At 44.4% G+C, this 26,229-nt stretch overlaps 1 long non-coding RNA gene across 4 annotated transcripts in view; it reads right to left on the reverse strand.

Annotated features, from left to right (window-relative positions):
- LOC111179479 (uncharacterized) overlaps positions 1-26,229 on the reverse strand; it is a 283,874-nt gene that overhangs the window by 62,273 nt on the left and 195,372 nt on the right. For all 4 annotated transcript variants that reach the window (XR_016390888.1, XR_016390887.1, XR_016390890.1 and 1 more), the window contains one exon: positions 13,534-13,643. This is a non-coding gene — a long non-coding RNA (uncharacterized LOC111179479). The remainder of the gene's footprint in view (positions 1-13,533; positions 13,644-26,229) is intronic.

Raw genomic sequence — 26,229 nt, forward strand, 5'->3', positions numbered from 1 at the left:
CACGAGGAAACCGATGACACGAATGTCCGTGGCAGTGTCATTCATAATCGCCAAAAGGTGGACACAACCCACATGCCTATCAACTGGTGAATCGATAAACACACTTGTGTGACACCACACCACGGAATATTGTTCAGCCAAGAAAAGGAATGAAGGACTGATACAAGCTACGATGTGGTTGAACCTTGAAAACGTTATGCTGAATGAAGGAGTCACATTTTCTATGATTCCATTTATATAAAATGACCACAATAGGCAAATTCATAGAGAGAGAGAGAGAGAGAGAGCAAACAGATCTGTGTTTCAGGGGCTGGGAGTAGGGGAAGGCACAGTGCTGTTTTCAGGTACGGAGCTTCGTCTGGGGGATGACGAACATTTTCTGAAACTGGGGAGAGTTGCACAACCTTGTGAATACACTAAAAGTCGCTGAATTGTACATTTTAAAAGAGTGCATTTTATGAATTGTGCCTCTGTAAAAAGTACTGGGTTACGCTACAAAATTAAAACAAAAGATTGAGTATCTCTGCATTTTCCCTCAGAAATGGAACCAAATATTAGTTTCCATATTGATTTAGTGGCTTCTGAGGTCCTTTCTGAGCACTGTCCATGGGTTCACCATCGTGATGTCCACTTGAGGTGAGAAACGCTGAAGAGCAGAGATGACGGCCCGCTCTGAGAAAGGCAAGGGCCTTGATGGGGTCACTGATGCCAGTGTAAGAAAATCAATCAGAGCAGAAGTGCGCTGCCCCTGAAGCCAGATGGCCTGGGTTCAAATCCTGCCCATGCCACTTAGAGCTGTGTGACCCTAGGCAGATTAATTAAACCCTCTGTGCTTGAATGACCTCATCCGTAAAATGAAGATACTAACAGTACCGACTCTGAAGAATCTTTATGGAGATGAAAGGATGAACTGTTATTTGTAAAGAGTTGGAAAGGGGCCTGGCACTATATAAACACTACATATACTTCCTGTTAGATAAAATAATTTTGGAATTGTATTAAGTTCCTTTTGCCTCTATAACTGCTAACCACAGACGTAGCAACTTAAAAGAACACAAATTTATTATCCTCCAGATCTGGAGGTCAGAGGTTCAAAATGGGTCTCGGGGGCTAAAATCAAGGTGTGGGCAGGGCTGCGTTGGTTCTGGAGGCTCCTGGGGAGAATCCACTCCTCCTTTTCTCCAGTTTCTAGAGGCTGCCTGCATTTCTTGGCCTGTTGCCCTGTGTCACCGTGACCTCTGCCTCCTCTGTCACATCTCTTCTGGCTCTGACCCTCCAGGCACCCTCCCAGAAGGACCCTTGTGAATATGATGGGCCCACCTGGATAATCTCCCCATGAAGACCCTTACTGTAATCACATCTGCAAAGTCTCGTTTTCCGTGTAAGATAACACGCTCACGGGATCTGGGTTTAGAACGGGCACACCTCTGGGGGGGCCTCTGTTCTGTCTACCACAGGCATATGTTAAGTTATGGCACAGATGGTTAGAGCTACAAGCAATGGGTCGGGGGGTTAGGAAACACTGGCGACACTGAGATTTCTATTGAATTCAAATACACCAATGGGTCGGGGTCTGGCTGGCACCCTGGGGCCGAAACCTCAAACATTCTGTCTCCGGCACATCCGTGGTGGGAGCGGGGAGGCTTTGCCCCTCCTGCAGGCATCCTCTAACCAAGGGTCTAGGCGCTCTCTGTTCCCTCTGCCTGAAAACAGTTCCCTGCAGGCTTCCTTCACCTCTTGGCTCAGATGTCACCACCTCAGTGGGGCTCACCTGACCATCCTACTTAAAACTGCAACCCACCCCTCTGCCCCTGCTCTCGCCACCCGCCTCCTCTGCTGGATTTCTCTCCAGGTTACTGTCTGATGCTCTATATATGGTATGTATTTATTTGGTTTATTGTCTCTTCCTCTAGGAGGGATAAGGATTCTGAGGGTCTTGTTCACAGGCACCTAAAACTGCCTGGCACATAGGTGGCGCTTAATACCTGCTCGCGGACCGGCGGAGTGAGTGAACCTCCACTGGGGCATCTACAGGCCGCAACACGCTGTAGATGGAGGCTCCTCTTGTCTTCCTCGCAAAGCCCTGGAGGGCACGCCTGAGCCTGAGTCCTCTCTCGAGGGCTCTGAACAGCAAACACTGCTGTCTGGTGAACGACCCAAAGCGAGGTCTGAAAACAACTGGAAGGACACACAGCTACGGTGTGGGTGAGCTACGTGTCTAGCGCGGACACCTGGGGAGCTTGCAGCACAGGTGGCAGGGGCGGGCACACCAGGCTTTCCTGCCCTCTGATAGCAAAGCAGGCAGGTTCTCCTCCTCACACGATTTAGGACTTTTCACATTTCACCGTTAACGTTATTATTATTTTTGCACAAGTGATTCTGCACAAGGGAGTCTGTTCTCAGATGGTTCCTCAGTCGAGGTGACACCGAGTGCCTGTGTGTCTCGACTGGCACCTTGAGGCCAGGGGCAGCTGGGGATGTGCTGTGTCACTGGGCATGGTGTGTTGTGAAAAGGCAGATGTGACCGATCCCCCGCTGCCTGACACCAGGCTGCCTTGACGCATTCGTGGGACCATCGTGCCTGGGGAAGCATCTGCCTAGAGCACCCACCGGCACACCCTGGAGTAAACTTTACAAGCGCGTCCATAGGAAAAATGTAAAATGTCACTGCAATGACGCCCCCATCACAGCAGATGCAGACACGGAGGCTCAGAAAGCAGAGCTGACTTAACCCATATCACAGAGGGACTAGCGCTAGGGAGGGACGCAACTGGTACTCAACCATCTTGGCTTGAAAACCAATACTCTCTCATCATTCCCTGTGACGATGCAAGAAATATTCTCGCTCGCTCACCCATTCATTCATCCAACTGCACATTCAACCAATCGCCCAATCAACCCTTTTCCCACTCCTCTCCAGCTTGTCTCGCATCACACTGCCCCTTGATCCTTTTGCTCTTGATGCACTAGTCCTGTTTCAAGGCCTAGCAGACACCATGGTTTCTCCTACTGCAGGGCCTTTGCGCATGCTATTCTCGTTTCCTGGAGTACTCTCTCCTCCCTGCCTCGTTTCTTACTCTTCTGCTCTCCTCAGGGGAGCTTTCCCTAACTTGCCGGAGTCATATCCCAATATTCTACACTCTCAGTACATAATGTAATTCCCTTCCACGGCACCTGCCACAGTTTTCAACTTTCCTTTTCTTCTGTTCACTCATTTATTTTAAAAGACGATCGGATTACTGCCTGCCTCACCAATTAGACAGTGAGTTTGATGATGGCAGGGGCTGAGGTGCTCAATAAATGTTTTGAATGAATGAGCAGATGAAGACTGAACAAATGAACTTTAAAACTGACAACAAGCAGGTGGTAGGGAGGGAAAGAACTAAAATGAGAGAGAAAAGAATTCTGGAATGAACAAAGGAGACAAAGAGAGAAAACGCGTTGGGTGAACGGTTATAACTCAACTTGGGAAGTGAGACTCCAGGCTGTGAGTCTGCTGCCATGGTGGAGACTGAGGGACTGGTTTGGGAAGCTTCCCAGAGGGAGGCGGGTTTTAACCTAGACTTGTCCTAGGGGACCCCACAATCTAGCAGACAGGATGAGGCAAACACCAGATGCTGTTGAAGTGCTGTGAGGTCACAGAGTCTAGGGCTTAGTGGGCTGTTCCAGGTGATGCCCATACAGGTGTGTCCCCCAAACAGCCTTTGGGGGCCCAAGACTAAGAGAATTCCTAGGGAGCCAACAAGCCTGATAAGGATGGGACTTAAGGCACCCAAATCAGCAGGTGGGGCAATTCCCACCCCTTCACCCCATAAATGCGGACGGGCCCGAGGCTGTCCCACATTCCAAGCTCTAGCAGCTCCCTGGGGGAGGGTGATCCCCTCCAGGGCATATTCTGTCCCATGACCATTTGGATGGCAAAGAACTCGGCACAGCCCCTGCCTCCCCAAGGAGCTCTGCTATCCAGAAAACTCACGGCATTGACAAATTACTAAACGTGTTTTAAGGCAATGAAAGACAGTAGTAGGACACACTCTAACATGACGTTAAGATATCTACAACGTGGGGCTCCCCTGGTGGCGCAGTGGTTGAGAGTCCGCCTGCCGATGCAGGGGACACGGGTTCGTGCCCCGGTCCGGGAGGATCCCACATGCCGCGGAGCGGCTGGGCCCGTGAGCCATGGCCACTGAGCCTGCGCGACCAGAGCCTGTGCTCAGCAACAGGAGAGGCCACAACAGTGAGAGGCCCACGTACCGCAAAAAAAAAAAAAAAAAAAAAAAAAAGATATCTACAACGTGAAGGCATCCAGTTCACAGAAAGAGTGGAGACGCACAGCACCCTGAAGGTAGATGGCATCTCCAATTTTTCTAGCCAGTGCCAGAATTTCCCATCTAACATATTTTGTTCAACACACTCACTCCGTTTATGCTTGGAGACGCCTAATGGACCCATGGCAGAACTAACCAAGGGTGACCAGGTTCTCTGTGCATCTCCCCCGGATGCCTGCACGTCAGGCGAGGGGTGGGGGAAGGGTGCTTCAGTCTCCCATCTTCCCTCCCCACAGCCATCTAGAGTGTGTGTTTCAAAGGCTGCCCTAAACGAGGGGTCCACAGGAGGTGTGCTTTTCCCACAGGAGGGCTTCAAGAGCCCCTGGAAACAAGCCACAGAGGAACAGAGCCAATGAGGTTCTTTTCTGCCTAAATCTAGGCAAATCGGTGCTTTGTCCTCCAAACACACGTGTTTATCTCAGTTTCCTTTTGCAGCTTGAGCAATTGGAAACGAGCAGAGAAACTGTGACCCCACCTGCATTCTGCCCCTCTGAACCCGTTTGCTCCTCCAAAACCCTGGCACCACGACCCCATCGCCCTTTACCAGTGAACAAGCCCGGAGGTGTCCATCTACTCTGCTCCTCGCGTGGTCCTGAGAACGCCTTCCCACCCTCTTCCCAGACTCCTGATTGTCTTTGCACCAAAATTAACTTCCATTCAACGACTGAGGCATTCGTGGAGCTAAAAGGCAGAGGCCACTCTCCTTAGCCCTCGGGAGAACGAAGCGCAGAGCCAACAACTTTGGTCCTTCCTCACACAGTGAGGACATTAACACCTGCTAGGTCCGAATGAACACCAAGGCTGACGTTTTCACATCACAGACAAGAAACTGAGGCCAGAGTGAGGAAAGGGTCTGTGGATGGATGATGACCTAGTATGTCGCTCAAAATGTGTATCTTGAGGGCTGCAGACGCACAGCGTTGGGGCAGCCTGGTACAGAGCTCGGAAAGCTCCCTCCACCCAGCCAGGGAGAGTACAGAAGCTGCAGTGGAGTCTGGCATTCCCAGGCACTTTATATATGCTATCTCCGTCTACGTGAAAAAGTCTAAGGCCACAGTGGTTTCTTTCTTTCTTTTTTTTTTTTTTTAAAGTCACTAACCTAGTTTAAGAATCTGATGAAATCTAAAACTCTTTCCTTCATAAAAGTACATATGTATCAAACATGACATTCAATTTTAAGGGCTCCTTAAGGACTCCTGGACTCCAGGCTAAAAGCCCCTGCTCTAAGTTAAATATTATTATTTTCCCCATATAGAACATGAGCAACCTGAGGCTCAGAGAAGTTATGTGTTACGCGTAGCATAGCATAGCACATCTCATGGCAAGGCGATACCCTTAAATAACAGACTGACTGGATTCCAAACCTCAAGTTGATTCCTTCCCCCAGAATACACTGAGATGAAAAGCTATAGATTCCAGAAAGCAAATGTTCACTCATTCTTTACCCAATCAATATATGTGTATGTGTTTTCTTTTTTTTAAAGCATCTACTAAGTGCCTGGCATTGAAATAAGAGATGGCCCCTTGGAGCTTGCAAAAAAAGTTTTGCACAGCTACTAGCTAGCTTTCCTCTCTCCAAGAGACAGCCTTCAGCTGGGAACTCATGGCCGCCTTCCCATGAGTTCCCACTTCCAGTAAGAGTGGACATACGGAGGTCCTTAGGGAAGGAGGTGGAGTGGATGCCCTGCTGAGGAAGTCCCTGGCTAAACAAGGAGCAGTGGAGGAAAAGAATCAGCTAGCTGCCAAATGCCTTCCATCTAAGTTGATACACAATGTAGCCAGATTCTACAGAGAACGTCCCATCCTGAGATTTTTAAGATTCAGAATTTAGGTTTTGTCTCAGAGTTGTGCCGTGGTTTAATAAGGCCCCTTCTCTGTCTTCTGTGGAAATGATGGGGCTGGAGCCCACATAGCGCCTGGCGGACCCTCTCTACCGCCCTCATGGGTATCCAAGTGATGCCTGGTTACAGTAAAGGGTAAAGAGCCAGTGGTGGGAGTGGAGGCCACCAGGAGGGTCCTGAGTCTGGCAAGTGAGAGAGATGGTTTAGAACACAGCACAGAGCCCAGCTTGGTTTGCAGGGGCGATGTGAGGTGATGGGTGGATTTGCTTCTCACTCCCTCTTCTGCTTGACTCAGTGACCTCTCCTCAGTCTCTGTAGAAGCTTGGATTTCTCTTGAATCTGGTCCCAGGATACTTTTCCTGACTTATGGCTACTAGGGTTTCCTCCACCTGCCCTCAGAGCTGTTGAATCTCTTTTAGAGACTCTCCAACAGCCTAAGAGTGATCTCAAAACCAGAGTTCCTATATTGAGATAATGCAATTCTGGTTTCTTCTAGCTAGCCTAGCTCTGCACTGGTCTTCATGGAGATGAAGCTTGGGAAATCATCCTCCTTGGTGAAGTATCGTCAGAAAACGTTGTGAAGGGGCCTGGGGCAGAGTAGGGGTGGGTAGATGGGTACACTAGGCTGACCAAAGTTCAGTAGCCAATTAACTGATAATATTAAAGCCAGGAGAGTGCAGGGTGGACTTAATGGTCAGCATTCCCATTGCAAGTGGTCACTCAGTGGCTCCCAGCCCTCCTGCATATGAGGCCTTGAGTTCTTCTGCTGCTCCAGCCACAAAGTCTCAGTGATCATGAACATGTCACTTCTCTGGGGGATTCTCCATCTACATTCTGGGTGGCACCACATGACTTCCCCAGGTCACTTTCTACTCCCCAATTCTAGGCTTTTCTTTGTTTGAGACTTGAGAAACAATGCATCCAAAGTGATTTCCTTAAACTGAGTTTTCATTTACACACAGAGAAATGCTCTTCAGCGCCCTGGTGACTGTGTTTTGATGAATACATATACTTGTGTAACCTCACTGCCTCTAACCAGGACACACAATGTTTCCATCACCACAAAAAGCTCCCTTGTGCCATTTTCCAGTCGATTCTTCACCTCAGAAATAACCTCGGGTCTGATTTCTACCACCGTAGCTTAGTTTTGCATATTCTAGAATTTCATATAAATGGAATTGTATGTACAGTTTGTACTTCTGTGTCTGACTTCTTTCACTCAGTACATTATTTCTGAGATTCATCCATGTTGCTACATGTATGCAGTTTATCCTTCTTTTTTGCTGAATAATATTCCATTTTGACTATATCCAAGTTTCTTTACCCATTTTTTTCCTATCAATGGACATTTGGTCTTTTCCCAGTCGTTGGCTCTTATGAGTAAAGCTGTTATGAACATTCTCAGACAAGGCTTTTTGTATATTCATGCCTTCATTTCTCTTGGATGAATATCTAGGAATAGAATTTCTGGGTCGTTAGGTAGATGTGTATTTAACTTTTTTGAGAAGCTGTTAAACAGTTTTCCAAAGTGGCTTTGACAATTTTATTCTCCCTCCAAAAATGTGTGGGAGTTCAGGTTGCTCCAAATCCTCTCCATCATTTTACACTGTCATGCTCTTTCTCCTCAGCCATTCTAGTGAGTATATCAGGGTTCACAATGATTCCTACATATATTTTCATTTCTTATACTTTCCTTTACCCAAAGCAGATTATTAAGACCATTTTAAAGAATTAAAGATACTTTAAATGCTTGTTAAATATCTACATTCTTTTGCAGGTAGCTGGTATGCAGGATCACGCCCCATTTAATGAATCTATTCATTCCAGGTTGTTTTATCCCATTTCTTTTCATAAATATGTACCAACTGCCAAACATGTGTAAGTCTCTGGTGCTAGATTTCCATCAGGGAGGTGATGAAAAGACCTCATTTGTGCCCTCAAGGGCCTTACAGGGGAGGTAGAACCCAATCAAAAAAATGTTACGTTGTTGCTACGATGTAATCTGGGGGGTATATACCCCAATAGGAGAGACAAGTATTTTGAGGGTGCTGGACGGGGAAAAATAATTCCCACCATACTCATCGAGGAAAGAGACAGATGTGTTTTTGAGAATCTGTAGGTAAAGCAATATCAGAGGCACCGGGGAAGGAGGGGGAGGGAGGTTAAAACCTGATTGTGCCTGTTTACCAAAGTGGTGTGAGGTGGGCACAGAGCCATTAGTGGAGCCCAGGGAGTTTAAGGATTGCACCAATAAGTGGACAGCTGTGGGATGTGCCGGGGCTGCCCGAGATGGGCAACGGGCTCACAGGAGCTGAGTGCAGGGCATTAAGAAAGAGGAGGTGGTGGCTGGGTTTTTCCTCCAAGTCTTGATCTGGAAAGCACGCTAGGCGTCTGAGGAAGGGATGCCTGGCCTTCTGTGAGGAATACCTCCCCAATCTCCAGGCTTGGGCTGCATCTCCTCTGTGATGTCAGTGTTTTCCTAGGCTCTGGAAGAGCGATGGTTCTGGAAACACAGTGAGGAACGCACCCTGGCTAGGGAAGTGCTGGGGAAGCACCCCTCTCTGTCCTGGCTGGAGTCACCCCAGTAGAAAGATCCCAAAGAGTGGGCCTGTCAGAAGCCCATATATTCTCCCTCTGGTTTCATGCTGACTGAGCCATCTCCCATTCCTTCTTACAATATCTGACATTTATGGTGCATCTACCGTATGCAGTATACTAGGCAAACTGCCCGGGATGCACAGATGAAAGTTGTGACCCCTAAGTTTAAAGTTCAGTCATGGAAAGAGGAGGAGGAAAGCAAAGAACGAAAGGTCACACACAGAGGCCAGCAAAATTATGTGAGCTGCTACCGGGTGAGGGCGTGGGGATGAAGATGTTCCAACTAGGAGTCCAGGCCACCTATTTTGGAGATGATCCCCAAGCCAGTTCTCCTTCCTGAGAGCAAGTGGAAAGAGCCCCCTGGACTGAAAAGTTGAGGGTCCTTGGAGGCTACAAAGAGCGGGGACTTGAACCATAAAATCTCCAAAGTCCCGAGAAAATCCCATGCTAAAAAAGTCTTCTCTCCAGGCTAAGCGGGAGTCAACTCTGGCCGCTAGTGTGCTGTGGGTCGGGGAGGGTAAGAGAGCCCAAACGAAACTTGTATGCGTTGTTATGAATGACAAGGCACAGTCTCAGTACAAGCAGGTTAAAAGTAGCTGATTGCTCAGGAGCTTTCTCATAGGTACGGAAGTACAGGAAAACACATAGCATACACAGGGTTCAGTACCATCCGAGGTGTCAGGCATCACTGGGGGGTCTTGGGACATATCCCCAGAGATAAGAGAGGACTAGTGTAAATAGTCCAACTGTTGATATTATCATTATATGAAACCGCAGGACTCCCTCTTCAGATTTGCTACTGGGAGTTTGCGCTCCTGTTTTCGGCCTTGATTTTCCTGATGACGTTTCTTCATCTTGATACCACAGGGTTGCAGGAGACAGGCCAACTCATACACAGTACTCTCTCTTTTCCTCATCATCAAATAAAAAAAATGCAAGGCTCCCTGAAATCCCATCCGTGTCTGTCACCATTAGTGAGTGTGGCTGATTGCAGGAACTCTGGGGGCGTGCGTGCGAACAAGAGGGAGGCAATCGGAGCAAAAGGCTCACTCGCTCTAAAAAATACAGAATATATACATTATGACCATATGTTTTCTCTTCTGAATGTGTCAGCTGGAAGCTGAAAGTCTGGCTTGGGTCTCTGGCCTAAAGCAGCGACCAAAAAGGGGCTATGACCTCATCACCTAGTCTTGCAGCCTCAGTGAGAAACCTCACTCCTCAACTTAGTGAAATCCAAGAAGTGATTATGTCTAAGAATCTAGGGAAGGTCTCATTCTCTTCGCACTTATTACCGCATCCAAAGCAAACACAGCAATGCCTATTAACACCCAAGGTGTCAGCTTGTGTGTGGGTCCTTGGAAATGCAGAAGTTACCACTGGCGGTTTCTATCAGGGCTGACTACACTTAATCTGTCAGAAGGGCTTGAAAGATTTACCCAATTTAAATCCCTTCCATGACCTTCTGGTCTACTGCTGTGCTCTGACCTACCACAGACCAAAACAATCATTCTGTTTGTCAAATTCACGGTTGGCCATTGTGCAAGAGCCCCAAGTTACTCAGGAAAGATCTTCAGAAACGATTACGGCAAATCCCCTGTTATTGTTGGTTGCCTCTTGTTTTCGTTCAGAACCTTGCTCAACTCTCGGTCCTATCTATCTTTCCTTTTAAGTTTTCACAGTGTCTTTTTTGAAGTAAGGGTAGCTGTTCTGGATTTATAAAATGATATAGGGGCTTCATACCAATTTTTTTTTTAACAGAGAGAATAATTATGGGATTCACCTTGCTCCAGGGACTGTGCAAGAAACCAGAGTGGAGGGATTGCATGTTACCAGCATGATGACCTGAGGAAAATGTTATGTCTACGAGGAAACTGAGGTTCAGAGATGTCATTTCCCTTGCCTCAGGTCACACAAAGAGTAAACAGTGGAGACAGAGTTAAAAACCTTTCAGAGCTTTAGCCCAATTCCACACATCGCGTTACCCTGTCTTCTTTATTTTTTATTTTTTAAAAATACCTCCAGGGTTTTGTTTGCTAGCCACAGCTCTAAGCGAGTTTTTCCGTGGTGGTGAACAGTCAGGGAAAAGTCATAGTGCCATCCCAGCAGGAAGGAGAAAGAGCTCTGTGTCTCTCCAGAGGTTGAGAAGACATACTGATGGGCCAGAAATTAACTAATACCTATTCATCAGAGGGGAGAGGGTTAAGACAGAGATGTAGGAAAAGCGGCCTGCAGAGATTTCCTTCTGGTTGGAAAAGTTGGTGTTCTTTATCTTAAAACTAGAAAATCAATTCAATTATAGCACTGAAGATAACATTTCTTTCTAGGTGCACCCAGAGACGGTTGACTGCATCTCTGAAAGTGAAAAATTCTGCTAAAATCTTCAAGCCCTGGCATTCTGATAGATCCTGAGCTTCCCAAATACCCCCATTCACAACAGAGATGAGCCTCAAGTCTTCTGTTGGAAACACCAAGAGTCTGTCTTGAATCTTAAAGTTTGCTGCTGCTGAATCGGAGTCCCTCCCACCCAGAAGAGACTGTTCCCAGTTGGATGCTCTCCTGCCGACAAGAATTGCCGACAGATTTGTAAGTTCCAGAATCTGGAATAGCTACATATTAATTGCATTTAATTACACAAGACTAGAGATTATCAAACATCTTCTAGGTACTTTGTGCTACGTTTCGGGTACTGATGTAAAATGTGAAGGCTAAATAATGCCAATTTCCCTTTTGGAAAGCTTAACTAGTCCACCATTCTACCTAAGGGGGGCTATTCCTCTGCTGTTGTGAAATGAAGCTTTCCTATCTGCACTGGAGTTGTAGGTAACCAAAGAATCCTTGCCGCAGCAGACAGCATTTGGCCCTAGGCAATCTGTGAATAATTAAGCACTGAGTCCAGCTGCAGGTTCTAAAATGTTCAACATTTAATACAGGTTAAGTAACATTTCTTCCTCCCATCAGAGAAGGGGAGACCAGACAAAATAATTGTCTACATCTAGTGCCCAGACTCATCTGATTTTTCATATCAGTCATTTGATGATTACTTTGTGTGCAGACCAGTGTTTAAGAACTGTCCCCCGCCACCCCGAACGTAAGTCTCTGCAGCCACTATGGAAAACAGTATGGAGGGTCCTCAGACAACTAAAAATAGAATTACCATATGATCCAGCAATCCCATTCCTGGGCATATACCCAGACCAAACTGTAATTCAAAAAGATAACGTGCACCCCTATGTTCATAGCAGCGCTATTCACAATAGCGAAGACATGGAAACAACCTCAATGTCCATCGACAGATGAATGGATAAAGAAAATGTGGTACATAAATACAGTGGAATACTACTCAGCCATAAAAAAAGAACGAAATAATGTCATATGCAGCAACATGGATGCAACTAGAGATTCTCATACTAAATGAAGTCAGAAAGTAAGACAATACTATAGGATAACACTTATATGTGGAATCTAAAATATGGCACAAATGAACCTATCTATGAAACAGACTCACAGACTTGTGGTTGCCAAGGGGGAGGGAGTCGGGGAGGGATGGAGTGGGAGTTTGGGGTTAGCAGATGCAAACTATTATATAGAGAACTAATAAACAACAGGGTTCTACTGTATAGCACAGGGAACTATATTCAATGTCCTGGGATAAATCATAATGGAAAAGAATATTAAAAAGAATGTATATATGCTTTATAGGATTGGTTCAGTAAGCGAATTATGTATGAGAGAAAAGCTCAAAAATACCGCCCCCCCCCCCCAAAAAAAAAAGAACTTCCCCTCTTGACCAACTGAGGCCACAGGCTCAGTAAAACTTTATGATGGCAAAATCTGTCCATCTTGAAAGAGAATGATTGAGCTGAACAAGCAGTGTGGTTTGCTGGAAGATTCTAGGTTCTGTACCTCACTTGCCCAACATTTGCCGGGGGACCTTGGGTGGCTCCCAGCATAGCCGTAAGTCTCACGTTGCTCCCCTGTAACATAAGAGGATTGGCCCCTCTGATGTCTAAGACCCTTTAGAGCTAAGGTTCTATGTATTTATGGCAAAGTACAGAAGAACCTGAAATTGTTCCCAAATATAATGGGAACAGAGCAAATGAAAACCAGCGTAAGAGGTTAAAGAGTGGGGGTGGTGGGCTTTCCTGGTGGCACAGTGGCTGAGAATCCGCCTGCCAATGCAGGGGACACGGGTTCGAGCCCTGGTCCGGGAATATCCCACATGCCGCGGAGCAACTAAGCCCGTGTGCCACAACTACTGAGCCTGCGCTCTAGAGTCCGCAAGCCACAACCACTGAGCCCGCATGCCACAACTACTGAAGCCCGCGTGCCTAGAGCCCGTGCTCTGCAACAAGAGAAGCCACCGCACTGAGAAGCCTGTGCGCCGCAATGAAGAGCAGCCCCCGCTCGCCGCAACCAGAGAAAGCTCGCGCGCAGCAACCAAGACCCAATGCAGCCACAAATAAATAAATAAAATGAATAAGTGATAATAAAAAAAGAAGACGGTGGTGAAGAGCCAACATTTGCCAGCACAGACCTGGGTTCAAGTTCTGCCTCTACTGCTTACCGATTGTATAACCTCAAGGAACTCTCCCTCTCTAAACTTCCAGTTCTTTCTTTGTAGAAAATATTTAGTAATACTACATGCCTTGTAGGATGGAGGTGAGCATTAACTCTGATAAATATGAAGCACTTGATACAGTTCTGAGATAGAACAAGCTGTCAATTGCTGAATCCAAATAACAATTTAAAAAGTAACTGGAACATACCTGTAGCTCAGGTGTCTGTTCCCTCGGGCTATTTTCTTTGGTCTGTCCATCCTCCTCTTGATGGGCTCCTTAACTCCTTCTGCTAAGCCTCTCAGATTTCAGTCTTCTGTCTGAAAAGCAATGCCAGGATGTTTGTTAATTGTTCAAAGTAGGGCCATCTAAGTTTCCTCTACAGTCCACAGAATTCAGAGCAGGTCTTTCATTGGACATTAGGAGGGGTATTTGTCTATGATGTATACATGCTGGCGTCAAACTGGTCTCCCCACAGCTTGTACACATACTCCCCAGTCTGTTCTATGCAATGTACCCAGACGATCACACTCCTCTAAAGTGCCACTCTCTGTAATAGCATCCCACTGATTTTATTCGTTGATAAAGCAGAGATTCTTAACACAGCCCTGCTTATTTCAGACCTTCGCAATTTCACTAGACTCACTTTGTATCTTTACTTTCCCCAATGATAAGTTTCCTCTTGGAACCTTAAAAACAACATGCTCTTCTGTGTATCAGGACTATTGATTGACACAATGATTCAGCCACCTGAAATATCAGCCCCCTCCATGTACACTCTTGCACTTCATTCACAGCCCAGCTCAAAAGCTTCTTCCTCCAGGGAGTACTCCTTGATATATATATATATATATATATATATATTTATATTTATATATATGTATTTTTTAATTGAAGTATAGTTGATTTACAATGTTGTATTAATTTCAGATGTACAGCACAGTCATTCAGTTATATATATGTGTGTATATATGTGTGTGTGTGTTTATATATATATATGCATTCTTCTTCAGATTCTTTTCTCTTATAGGTTATTACAAAATATTGAGGTTATTCCCTGTGCTATATGATAGGTCCTTGTTGGTTATCTATTTTATATATAGTAGTGTGTATATGTTAATCCCAAACTCTTAATTTATTCTCCATCCATCCAAGACAAGATGAGGACTTCTTGGTAAATGTGTTCATGGGAGGCCTACCCTGTTTAACTCCTTGTTTTAAAAAAGCAATCATTACAAGGAAAATTTACGGTGCAATCCATAATCTGATATCTAACCTTTCCTCCTCCCCAGTTCAGGCTGGGCCTGTCCTTTCCACTTCTACGCTCACACTGCCCAATCCAGTGCCCGGCGCACAGTGGGGATTCAATGATGGTCAGCAAATGAATGACTGGCTCTTTGAACGAAGACATATACATACAAAATGAAGGAGTTTCATCCTGTACTGCAAGATGTGGAGTTGGATGCTCATACATTATTTACAAAGTTAGACGTCTGACAGGAACAAAATGATCCTGAGAGGCTCCAGGATGTACAGTTGTTGAAATGTCACCTTTAAGACGTGGGTATTGATTTACAGTTTGCATTCTTAAGTACAGAGGATTCTGTACGAGCAGGGGAAAAAAAAAACAAGTTTTGCATCTCAGTGAAGGAGAAGGCTAAGTCAGGTTTGGTATCATCTGTCGGAAGGCTGTGTGGGGAGTGTGTGTGTGTGTTATGCGCACGCACGTGCTCATTTAAGAGGTTTACACTGACTGGCTTTCTTCATGGTAATGAGAAAAAAGCTTTAAGGCTTACGTTTTTCATCAGCAGTACAATTGTATCTGCCTCTGCTCAGCACAACGTTTTGATGGTTCATCCAGGTTGTGATGTGTCAGTAGTTGGTTACTTTTTCTTGCTGTGTGGTAATCTAGTCTATGGCTATATCACAAGTCGTTAATCTGTTTCATTTTGATGAACATCTGGGCTCTCTTCATAGTTGTTTATTAATGAAATATCTATAAATATTCTTGTTAAGAGTCTTGTTGTGTATATATGCTTTCATTTCTTTTGGGTCAACATCTAAGAGTGATATTGCTGGGTCATGGGGTAGGTATAGGTTTACTTTTATGATATTGCTGGACTGATTTTCAGGGTGATTTTACCATTTTGCACTCCCAGTGGGTCCACATCAACATCTGGTTCTGCCAATCTCTTTTATTTTAGCCACCCTAGCGGGTGTATAACATTATGTCATAGTTTTAGTTTGTATTTTCCTGATGACTAATGTTGAATATTTTTTCATGTGCTTACTGACCATTTGATATTTTTCTTTGTTAAGTTCTTATTTGAGTCTTCTATTGTATTTTATTTATTTATTTATTTATTTATTTTGCGGTATGCGGGCCTCTCACCGCTGTGGCCTCTCTCGTTGTGGAGCACAGGCTCCGGACGCGCAGGCTCAGTGGCCATGGCTCACGGGCCCAGCCGCTCTGCGGCATGTGGGATCTTCCCGGACCGGGGCACGAACCTGTGTCCCCTGCATTGGCAGGCGGACTCTCAACCACTGCGCCACCAGGGAAGCTCCTTCTATTTTATTTTAAATGGTGTCATTTATCTTTTAAATATGAGTTTCATCGGTTATATATGTATGTATATATTTTGAATATGAATCTTAAGTCAGATATATGTATTGCAGTTATTTTCTCCAAGTCTGTGTCTTGCCTGTTCACTTTTTAAAGTTAGCTGTCTTTTGAAGCACAAATTGCTTAATTTAATTGAAGTCCATTTTTACCAATGTTTGTGTTCTAAGAAACCTTTGCTCACTTAAATGTTGTGAAGATATTCTCCTAGTTTCCTTATAGAAGCTTTATAGTTTTAGCTTTTATGTTTAGGTCTGTGAACCATCTCCAATTGATTTTTGTCTATGATGTAAGAGATGAATCAAAGTATTTTTTTTCCATACAAACTTCTTTCCCCACTGAATTGCATTGGTCCCTTTGTCGAAAATTAACTGACCATTCCTAATTAGTTTACATTTAGCTATGTTCTTTAGATTATTAACATCCATTGTATGTGTATGATAAAAATATTACATAATGATGTGCTACTGTACATCTCTTCCCAACTTTGTGTTCACTGAGGTCAGGTTGGTAGCTTGAAATCAGCCATGCTGGGAATATTTACACCATGGAAAGAGGCAAACACTACAAATCAAGGCTGAGTTTACCGTGGTTTTGTTTCTGCAGAATTGAGAACGTGCTGGAAACAATGTTAATAGTACAGATTAACCTTAAAATCGTGTCTGCAACTATGACAATGTGAATAGCACAAAAATTTGAGGGAATATTCTTCCAGTATTTGAAAGCTACTATTCGGGTCAACAAATTAGTCGCACATATCATTAATGAATCAGCAAAGCTCTAGTAAACATCATTCACCTTCCTCTTTCCATTAATGTAAACAGAAATATCAGCAAACATTCACACAGGAGCTATCCTCACCTTCCTGTTGCAATCGGAGGTGTGCTTCGCAGCTGAGTGCAAGAACGCCGAGAGAGGGCTTATACACTGCAGGCTGCTATGCAAACTTGAGGATTATCGTTAGATAACATTCAAGGTCTCGGCCAGTTTGCAGAAAATTAAGAAAAAACTTTCCGGGGGAGGGGCCCTGATGGTTTTGAAGGAGGAGGTAAAAGGGCCATGCATCCCAGGAGGACAGCCCAGCTGAAGGTTCAGCCTGAGCAAAAGCACACAGGTGGGGAGGCCGTCTTGGAAATGGTCCTCCCTCCAGGTCGGACAGGGCGATGGCAGGTCAGGGCTGATGGTGGGGAAAAAAGCAGGGCAAGTTGCACTGGAGTAATTCTGTGAACTCCAAACTGCAGAGTTTGTACTTGTATCAGAAGGCAGTAGGGAGCTGGTGAAGATCTTTGAGCAAAAGGAACTCACACGGCCAGAGGTGTAGTTCCTGATGGACTGTTAATCTGGCAGCTGGAAACAGGCCACAGGAGCCCAGACTGAGCCAGTGGTCATCAGAACAGAAAGGATATGAGTAATGGAAGAAATATATCCAGGGTAGAGGTAACAGGACTGGGAAAAATAGTTCTACTTTAAGTGTTTTTAAGTTTTATTTTAATCTATAATTTTTATTTTTTATGGAGGTTTGAGGATGTAGGGAGGTGTCAGTGAATCCGAAGAGTGTAAAATAAAGACATTGAGGGAAAGTACTCTGGAATTTTTACATCAAACCCCCATTTTTCTTCATTTGAAGAATCTGGGGCTATTGAGAGTGTTTCTACTCCAGTGAATACTTACGTATTTTAACTAATGTCCGTCTTAACACTTATTTACCACTTCCTTTCTAGGGACTTGTTATTTAATAAAAGGAATAATATAAAGGCTTGCTTTTTTTTTTTTTTTTAAACCAGAAATATTTAAAGAATGCTCTCTGTTTGCCTTTGAGAGCATTCTGGGCGAGGTGACTTTAGGCCATAAAGACTTGAGCGAGCCTTTGGGTCATGTCCTGTCACTGAGCTCTCTGGCTTTGTCTTGTTTACTTGGAATATACAGGAGATATTGTGGAGAGCACTTCATTCTCAGGACCATGAAACCAGTCAGGCATAATTCTCGAGAAAAAATATATTCTTTTAAAAATGATTTCTTGTTGGAAACTATAGTATATTAGAATACTTTAGAAGTTTTAGACGTTCACAGGGGAAAAAAAATCCTGAAAAGAATATTCTCATAGACCATACACAGACCATAAGCAACTGGTGAACTGTTACTGCAGCTACACTGGTCAGAAAGAAGGCATGTCTTTTTTTTTGTAAATCAGATTGCATTATTTTAAGTCATCTTCTTCCTTCTGTGATGACAAAAAATATGACTCTAGGTTGTCAAGTGATTCATACAACACACAGGTAAACAGTGGAATGCAGGGGCTCAGAGGGCTCTTTGTAGTGTCAGAATATCTGGGCCTATATCTCTGCAGCTTTATTGTTCTGTGGCCTTTGGCACACAGTGTCTTAAAACTCTGTTTCTCTACTGTAATATAGGGAAAATAACGGAAATTAACCCCTGGGGTTGGTGTGACTGTTAGGTGAGAGGATATGCGTAAAGCATTTAAGAATAGCACCTGGCTATATGAGAGTTAGTAATAATTTAGTAATCACGGTCATGATTTTTTTTTTTTTTTTTTTTTTTTGCGGTAAACGGGCCTCTCACTGCCGTGGCCTCTCCCGTCGCGGAGCACAGGCTCCGGACGCGCAGGCTCAGCGGCCATGGCTCACGGGCCCGGCCGCTCCGCGGCCTGCGGGATCTTCCCGGACCGGGGCACGAACCCGTATCCCCTGCATCGGCAGGCGGATTCTCAACCACTGCGCCACCAGGGAAGCCCTTGTGATCATGATTTTTTTTACAATAACAGTTAATTATAAAATTTTAAATAGCACCTGTCACACAATAAATGCTCAATAAACTATTATCTTTAAGGCCATAAGGTGAAAATCTTCCTGCCTCAACCTCCAGAGACAATCACAATAAACATCACCGTGAATATATAAATACATATGTATGTTTATGTTTTCATTAAAAATGGGGTCACACCATACATATTGTTCTTTGACTTGCTGTTTGACTTAAACTTTAAAAAGTACTCATCATACAAATACGTCCAACTGATTTCTATCCAAGGTGCAGAAGCAGTTTGATGGAGGAAGAAGAGCCTTTCCAACAAATGGGGCTGGAGCCACTGGACATTCAGAGGCAAAAAAAGGGAATCTTGACCTCAACTTCATAGCTTATACAAAAATTAACTTCAAATGGGTCATGGTTGTAAATGGAAAACAAAAAACTACAAAACTTCTAAAGAATATAATATGAGAAAATCAGAAGCTAGGTCTAGTCAAAGAGATCCAAAGAGACTTGATACCAAAAGTATGATCTACAAAAGGAAGAACTGGTAAACTGGACGCCATCAAAATTAAGACCTTTTTCTCTGTGAAAGATCCAATTAAGAGCATAAAAAGGAAAGCCACGGACTGAGAGAGCAGAGTCTGTCACCTATCCAACAAAGGATTAGTTTCTAGAATATATAGAAAACTCTCAAAACTCAACAATAAAAGAAAAAAGCAGTCCAATTAAAACATAGACAAAAGACATGAATAGACATACCACTGAATAGGAGCTACAGATGGCAAATAAATACATGAAAGTGTTCAACACCATTAGTCACTGAATAAGTACAGCTTAAAACCACACTGAGATTATCACCACACACCTATCAGAATGGCTAAAATAAAAGAGAGTGACATCTGGGACTTCCCTGGTGGCGCAGTGGTTAAGACTTGTGCTCCCAACGCAGGGGGCCGGGTTCGGTCCCTGGTCAGGTAACTAGATCCCATATGCATGCCGCCACCAAGAGTTTGCATGCCACAACTAAGGACCAGTGAGCCGCAACTAAGGAGCCGGTGAGCCGCAACTAAGTAGCACGCCTGCCGCAACCAAGACCCGGCACAACCAAATAAATAAATAAATAAAAATACTTAAAAAAAATAGTGACATCACCAAATGCTATTGAGGATACAGAGAAATGGACCATTCATACACTGCCGGCAAAACTGTGAAATGGCACAGCCACTCTGGAGATCAGTTTGCCAACTTCTATACAACTAAATATACAATTGTCATATGACCCAGCCATTACATTCTTGGACATTTTCCCAGACGTTCACACAAAAACCTGTAAATGAATATTCAGAGCAACTTTATTCATAACAGCTCCAACCTGGAAGCAACCCAGGTGTCCTTCAGCAGTTGACTAGTTAAACAGACTGGAACATCCACACCATGGAATATCACTCAGGGATAAAAAAGAAATGAATGAAGAATTGATTCACCCACCAACTTGGATGGATCCAGATAATTACGCTAAGCGAAAAAAGCCAACCTCCAAAGGTCACGTACAGTATGATTCTATTTTATACAGCATCCTTGAAGAGAGGAAATGGTAGAAATGGCCAGGCATGAGGCAGAGAGGCGAGATTACAAAAGGGTGGCACAAGGGATCCCTGTGGTCATGGAACTGCTCTGAATCTTGACTGTGGTGCTGGATACAGGAAACCCCTCCTCATGTGATAAAACTGCATAGAACCAATGAGTAAAAACAGGGATATTTGAGAATCAGTGGACTGTAGCAATGTCAATATCCTGGCTGTGACATTATACCATAATTTTGCAGGTGCTACCATTGAGGAAAATGGGGTAGAGTCTACATGGGCTCTTGCTGCATCATTTCTTGCAACTGCTTGTAAACCTACGGTTTTCTCAAAGTAAAACGTTTAGTTAAAATAAAGTAGTATTTTATTACTGTAAGCTGAAGAGGAGATACAGATGGCAAATAAACACATGAAAGATGTTCAACATCTTTGGCTAACATCGTAAGCTGTTAGCCAAACAAAATAAAAACTAATGGTTTCACTTAGGGTTTGACCATTTTAGCTGTTTGCACTTTCTTTTTTCTTTTAGGCACTCATTAGTCAATCATGAATTGGCCAGATTCTACCTTTTATTGAAAAGGATTCCAGCAAGTTCTGCAGGGACAATGCAGGCTGAACTCAGTAGATGCAAATGGTCTGGGGGAAAACTGGGTTAAGGATCTGGTGCCAGAGTTGTGCTCTTAATAAGTTCATTGACTGGGGACTTCTTTGCATGCCCCCTGGGAAGGGTAATGAAGCAGGGAGGCTAAGTTGAATAGTACCTTCCTCAGGAAGGCCACTCTGGATGGCCTTTACCAGGAGAGTCAAGATTTAAGCAACTCCCATCTAGTTGGGAAATTCAAGCCCATTATCTCTTACTGGGGAGGCAGTAATGACCGTCATGGAAGGAGACTTCAATTGAGGCACACAGCTGTTTTTCCTTGACAACAGGAGGGTAAAGGGGGCTCAAGTTGGCCCTTAGCGAAGCGAGCCATGGAAAGATCATTGAAACAGATTCTCTCATTGAGCACAGCCAGGAAAACGCTCAGCCTCGCTCCCTAGCCCTGCCCGGGGAAAGTACAGTCAAAGAAACCTGTTTCTCTGGGAGTCCGGCAAAGTCAAGAGACCCCATCCCTTGCTGCCCTGGTTTCCAGGCCTCTGGCCGGGCTGCCTGGCTGGGACCGGGCTCTCCTAAATTTGAGGAAGTCTATTTGGAGCCCCAGGCTGGGAAGCTGTGTGGTTTGTCCAGAGGGAGTCCCTGTGTCCTCTTCTTACCTGCTTATCTAATACCTGACTGGTGGACGCTCGGGTCAGGTCAGTTTTCCTTGGCACTGTGAAGGGGCTTAGCATTAACGTTCTTCTGATCTGCTCCTGGCCTTTGCAGGGGAGAGGGCTCGCCTGCAGCACTGGAGGGCCGTGCACAGCCCGCTCGCTGTTGACAGTCAGCTGTGATTTTCCATCAGCTGCATTTCATTATCCCGTCAGGGCTCCCTCTGCCTATCGATGGGGAACAATGTGCAATCACTTGCAACTGATTGCAAATCACCCTGCCCAGCCTGTGCAAGCCTCCGCCCATCACCACGTGCCCCAGACTGCCAAGTGGTCCTCTGGGGCCCCTCGCTGCCTTCCTAGGGGGCCCCCCGGGAGCCTGGAGCACAATGGTCATCCTTTCTTCCTGGCAGTGGAGTGGGAGAGAGGGGGCCGGTTACAGGGGGATATTTGCTAATCACAAACCCCAGGGAATGACAGGTCCAGAGTGGCTATTTCGTGGGACTCGTTTCAGCGACAGAAAGGTGGCCAAGTCCCTTCCCTTCATGGAGAACTAGATGGGTTCTAGGATTCTAGAATCAATAATTGGGTGGCATGGACCACATTTTAAAAGTAGAGACAGTAGAGCATACTTAATGTAGAACGCAGACACTGAAGGCACTCAGATCCAATTCACGTCCTGATTCTGACCGTTACTACCTGTGTGACGCTGGGCAAGTCACCTAATCTCTCTCGGTCTCAGTTTCTCAACTGTAAAATGGGAGTAACAGCAGTACCAAGCATTCAGAGATGGCTTAATGATTAAACCAGATAATAAAGACAAAATCTTTAAGATTCACGGAATGCCAATTGTTGGTATCATTAAATAATTTGAAGTTGATGAATACACTCACTTCCTAATCTTGTCCTCTTTCCACCTAAAGGAGAAAAACATCTGTGGCAGAAAAATCCCAGGTTCCAAATGTTTTCTTCTACTGAGAACTATACTCGTCCTACCAGGGTCCAACAGAAGCAGATGAATGTGGTCAACTACATGTGGAAAAGGAGTTCACAGATCTCAAAGCACATTAGCACAGGAAGGTAATGAAGTTCATCACAGCTGCATATCAGAATCACCTGAAGAACTTAACAAAATTTCTATGATCAGCCAGCCCCCCTACTTTAGACCAATTAAATCAGAATTTCTTGGGGTGAGGCTTCGGCATCTTTATTTTTAATGCCCTGCTTCTCCATCCTCCCCTATTCCGTTCCTGCCAGGTGAGACTAATGTATGGCCAGGGTCAGAGCTACAGTAGCTAAGCTCTGAGAGATACTGTGATTATAAAAATGTGTCCAGCTTTCTTTAAAAATAGCACTTTCTACACTTCTTTGATGCAGCAATGACTCTCCTTCTTCCTTTTCTCCTTCTTCTCTTCATTCTTCTGCTCTTCCTTTGAAAGCCATGGTGAGAGACCATTCTGGAAGCCTTCTCCGCTCTTCCTCAGTAGGAGGACGCTTGGGTGAAATGCTTCCTGACTTTACCCTTCTGTGGTATGAAAGATCTCCCAAGAGTCAGGACCATGAGGGGACAGTCTGTAGTCACCCTGATTCTTCTCTGCTAGAATGCCCAGAAAAGGCAGAGACACAGACACGCCCAGACCTTTCTGCAGGCATCCAGAAAGCTCGTAGGAACCCAATGGGGTCAGAGCTGGATCCTGGATATCTGGGGTAGCGGGGGCGGGGGGAGGGAGCTGTACATGTAGACCCTGCGGTTTGCAGGCCAAGGCGATGGGCTCCACGGTGTTAGGAAGTGGCCGAGCACCTTGGTCCTAAGAGCAAACAGCAAGGCTCCTTTTCCTTCACCGGAAAGTCTTTTCAACAGTCAGGTTTTCATAAATGCATGGCTCTGTTGTGAAGCTTTTTATTCAGTTCCACTGGTTTGTTTTTCTCTCCCTATAACATTGCCACGTTTGCTATTTGCTATAGATCTATAATAAACCTCCAAACCTGGTAAGTCCCTTATTTTGTTCTATTTATTCAAAATGGTCTTGACTTCTCTCCTTTCTCACCTCCCATATGAAATGCTGGTATCTGTTCTCAAGTTCCTTGCTGGGGTTTTCACTGGAACTATTTTGAATGTAAATATAGATACACTGGGAAGAATGGTCAGTTTGTAATCTGCTCACCATGACCATGATCTGTATCTTCACATACTGAGATTTTCTTCTATGACTTAAGACGACGTTTTCTATTTTTTTTATCATAGAGTTGTGTACATTTTTATTAGCGTTTTCCCCTAAATATTTATTATTTAGTTGCCATTGTAAATCACACTAATTTAATAATGCATTTGGTAATTACATACAATAAGAACACAATTGATTTGTGTGTACTGGGGTTGAATCTAGAAGCTTTGGTGAACTCCCTTACTAGTTTCAATACTTTATATCTGAAATGCTTTTAAACATATGAGTGGGTTGGGGTGGGGGTGGGAGGGGGAAGGATTGGGAGTTTGGGATCCGTAGATGCAAACTATTATATATAGGGTGGATAAACAAGGTCCTGCTGTAGAGCACAGGGAACTATGTTCAGTATCCTGTGATAAACCACAATGGAAAAGACTATGAAAAAAATATATATGTGTAACTGAATCACGTCACTGTACAGCAGAAATGAACACAACAGTGTAAACCAACTATACTTCAGTAAAATTTAAAAAATATATATGAGTGGGGTAGGGGAATGTCAAAATGTCCAGTTGGTTACATCTAGGTGGAAAGATTACGGGTGAGTTCTTTTTTGCTTCTTTATACTTTTCAATACTTTAAATTTTTGTACAATAGGTATCATCTCCTTAACAACTGAACTGAAAATTAAATTACAATAGTACTGATAACAGCCACCTTCTAATTAATACCTATACACAGCAAGCATGTGCTAAGTGCTTCATATACATAATTTAATTTCAATCTTGACAGCAACCTTGCCCAGAAGGTATTGCCTGTCACGTTTTTAAACAGGGAAACAGAGGCACAGATCACCTTGCCTAAATCGTTACCTACGCACTAAATGGTGGAGCTGGGTTTTGCGGTACTGTTATTTTCTAGACAAACTCAGAAGGATGCTTTCTTGTGGAAAATTGTGCTTCACTGAATGCAAGCTATAAAGGGTTACGTGGGCGAGTTTGTCATTGACATGGCTGTCTGCCCCTGTCTCTGGGCAGGGCCTCAGGCACTCCAGAGAAACAAGCTTTAGAAGGACTCCCTGGAGGGGCTCCAGCTCCAGGGGTCTGCAGCGGATGAGGGAAGCCAGGCCTGGAAGCCAGCTACCAGGACTCCAATACTGAAAATGAAAACAAAAGTCTGATAGGATGAACGATGCCTGGGAACCATGTCAGACTTCTCTAATTTCCTCAACCAGCAATGGCTCCTCATTCAGGAGACCAAGAGTGAGGCAAGGTGAAGATTTGACCTTTGTCTCCATAAAGGTCAATAATCACAAAGATGACTTGAGAGGTTTTAAGTGATCTACACCCAGAAGTGTGTTACAAAAGAGACTAGGAAAGGAGACATGGGATGACTGGAAGTCATTTATGGCCTTTGTAAATCTTTTTCTAGCGGGTTAATCATCACAGGAATGTTAAAATACAACTGTTAGTAATTGCGTCCAAGTCACAAGCCTTCTTTTCAGGCTCTCTAACTAGATAATGCATACGAAAGCCACCTCTGGAAGAATCTTTTACAACTGCTATCACCATGCACAAGATCTCACAACTGTACCATATGTGCCTCTAACTCTCTGTTGGCTTTGTCCTCGCCTCACCCCTCCCTGCCGCTCAGCTCCCTTCTCCTCCTTCCTAGGACTGTGTTATGGCTTTTGTAGGGAAGCCCTAGGCACTTTTGCGCTTGTGGGTCTCTTCCTTCATTAAAAAATAAAAATAAAAAAAAATTAAGTATTATATTTTATGACAGCACTGGGATAAAGATGAGTATAATCCTGGAAGGATGCAATACGACATGCTTGTTATTATATTCATTTTTTTCTTCTGGTTTTAAAAGAAATTATAATTAAAATTAAAAGAAATTAAAATTAATAACAATAAAAATTGAGAAATTAATACTAAAAGTATTGTGAATCCTAGACATTAGGTGTCCTGGGCCTGATGGAAAAGTCAGCCTTGCTCTCTCCTCCCTCTCTTCCCCCCCCCACACCCCACCTTTATTTCTCTGTCTCTTTCTCTCCCTTGCTTTCTATTACCTCTCCTTTCCTGCCTAGCCTGGCATACTAACTAAGAAAAACAAGTTTTCACTTTCTCCTGTATCTTGCTTGCAATCATTTCTGTTCTATGGAGAAACAAATAAGACATTTCCTTCATTTTCCTTTAAGAAAAGTGCGATCTGTGAATCTCAATTTTTCCTGGAATCCGACAGGCTTTTTTCCCCCCTACCCTCTCCTAAGCAGTTTACATTATCTAGGTTTTTCTTCTTTTCCGCTCTACCTAGACACTACAGAAATTTATGGCGACCCTGGAAAGATCCTTTAGCAATTATTCCTAACACTGGCTCAACTTCTGGGGGCATCCAGCCTTCTTGTATTTCTGGTATTCAGAGCCTCTGCTGGCACCACGGGTGACATGGGGATACAAGAAATGAGAAATGCGTGCCCTGTCTTGTCAGCAACAGAAGTTACCCTGAGACACCAGGCTAC

The sequence above is a fragment of the Delphinapterus leucas genome, chromosome 20, assembly GCF_059928025.1.
Source record: "Delphinapterus leucas isolate spDelLeu-1000000601 "Yukka" chromosome 20, BTC_Dleu_Yukka2, whole genome shotgun sequence".
NCBI classification, from domain to species: domain Eukaryota; kingdom Metazoa; phylum Chordata; class Mammalia; order Artiodactyla; family Monodontidae; genus Delphinapterus; species Delphinapterus leucas.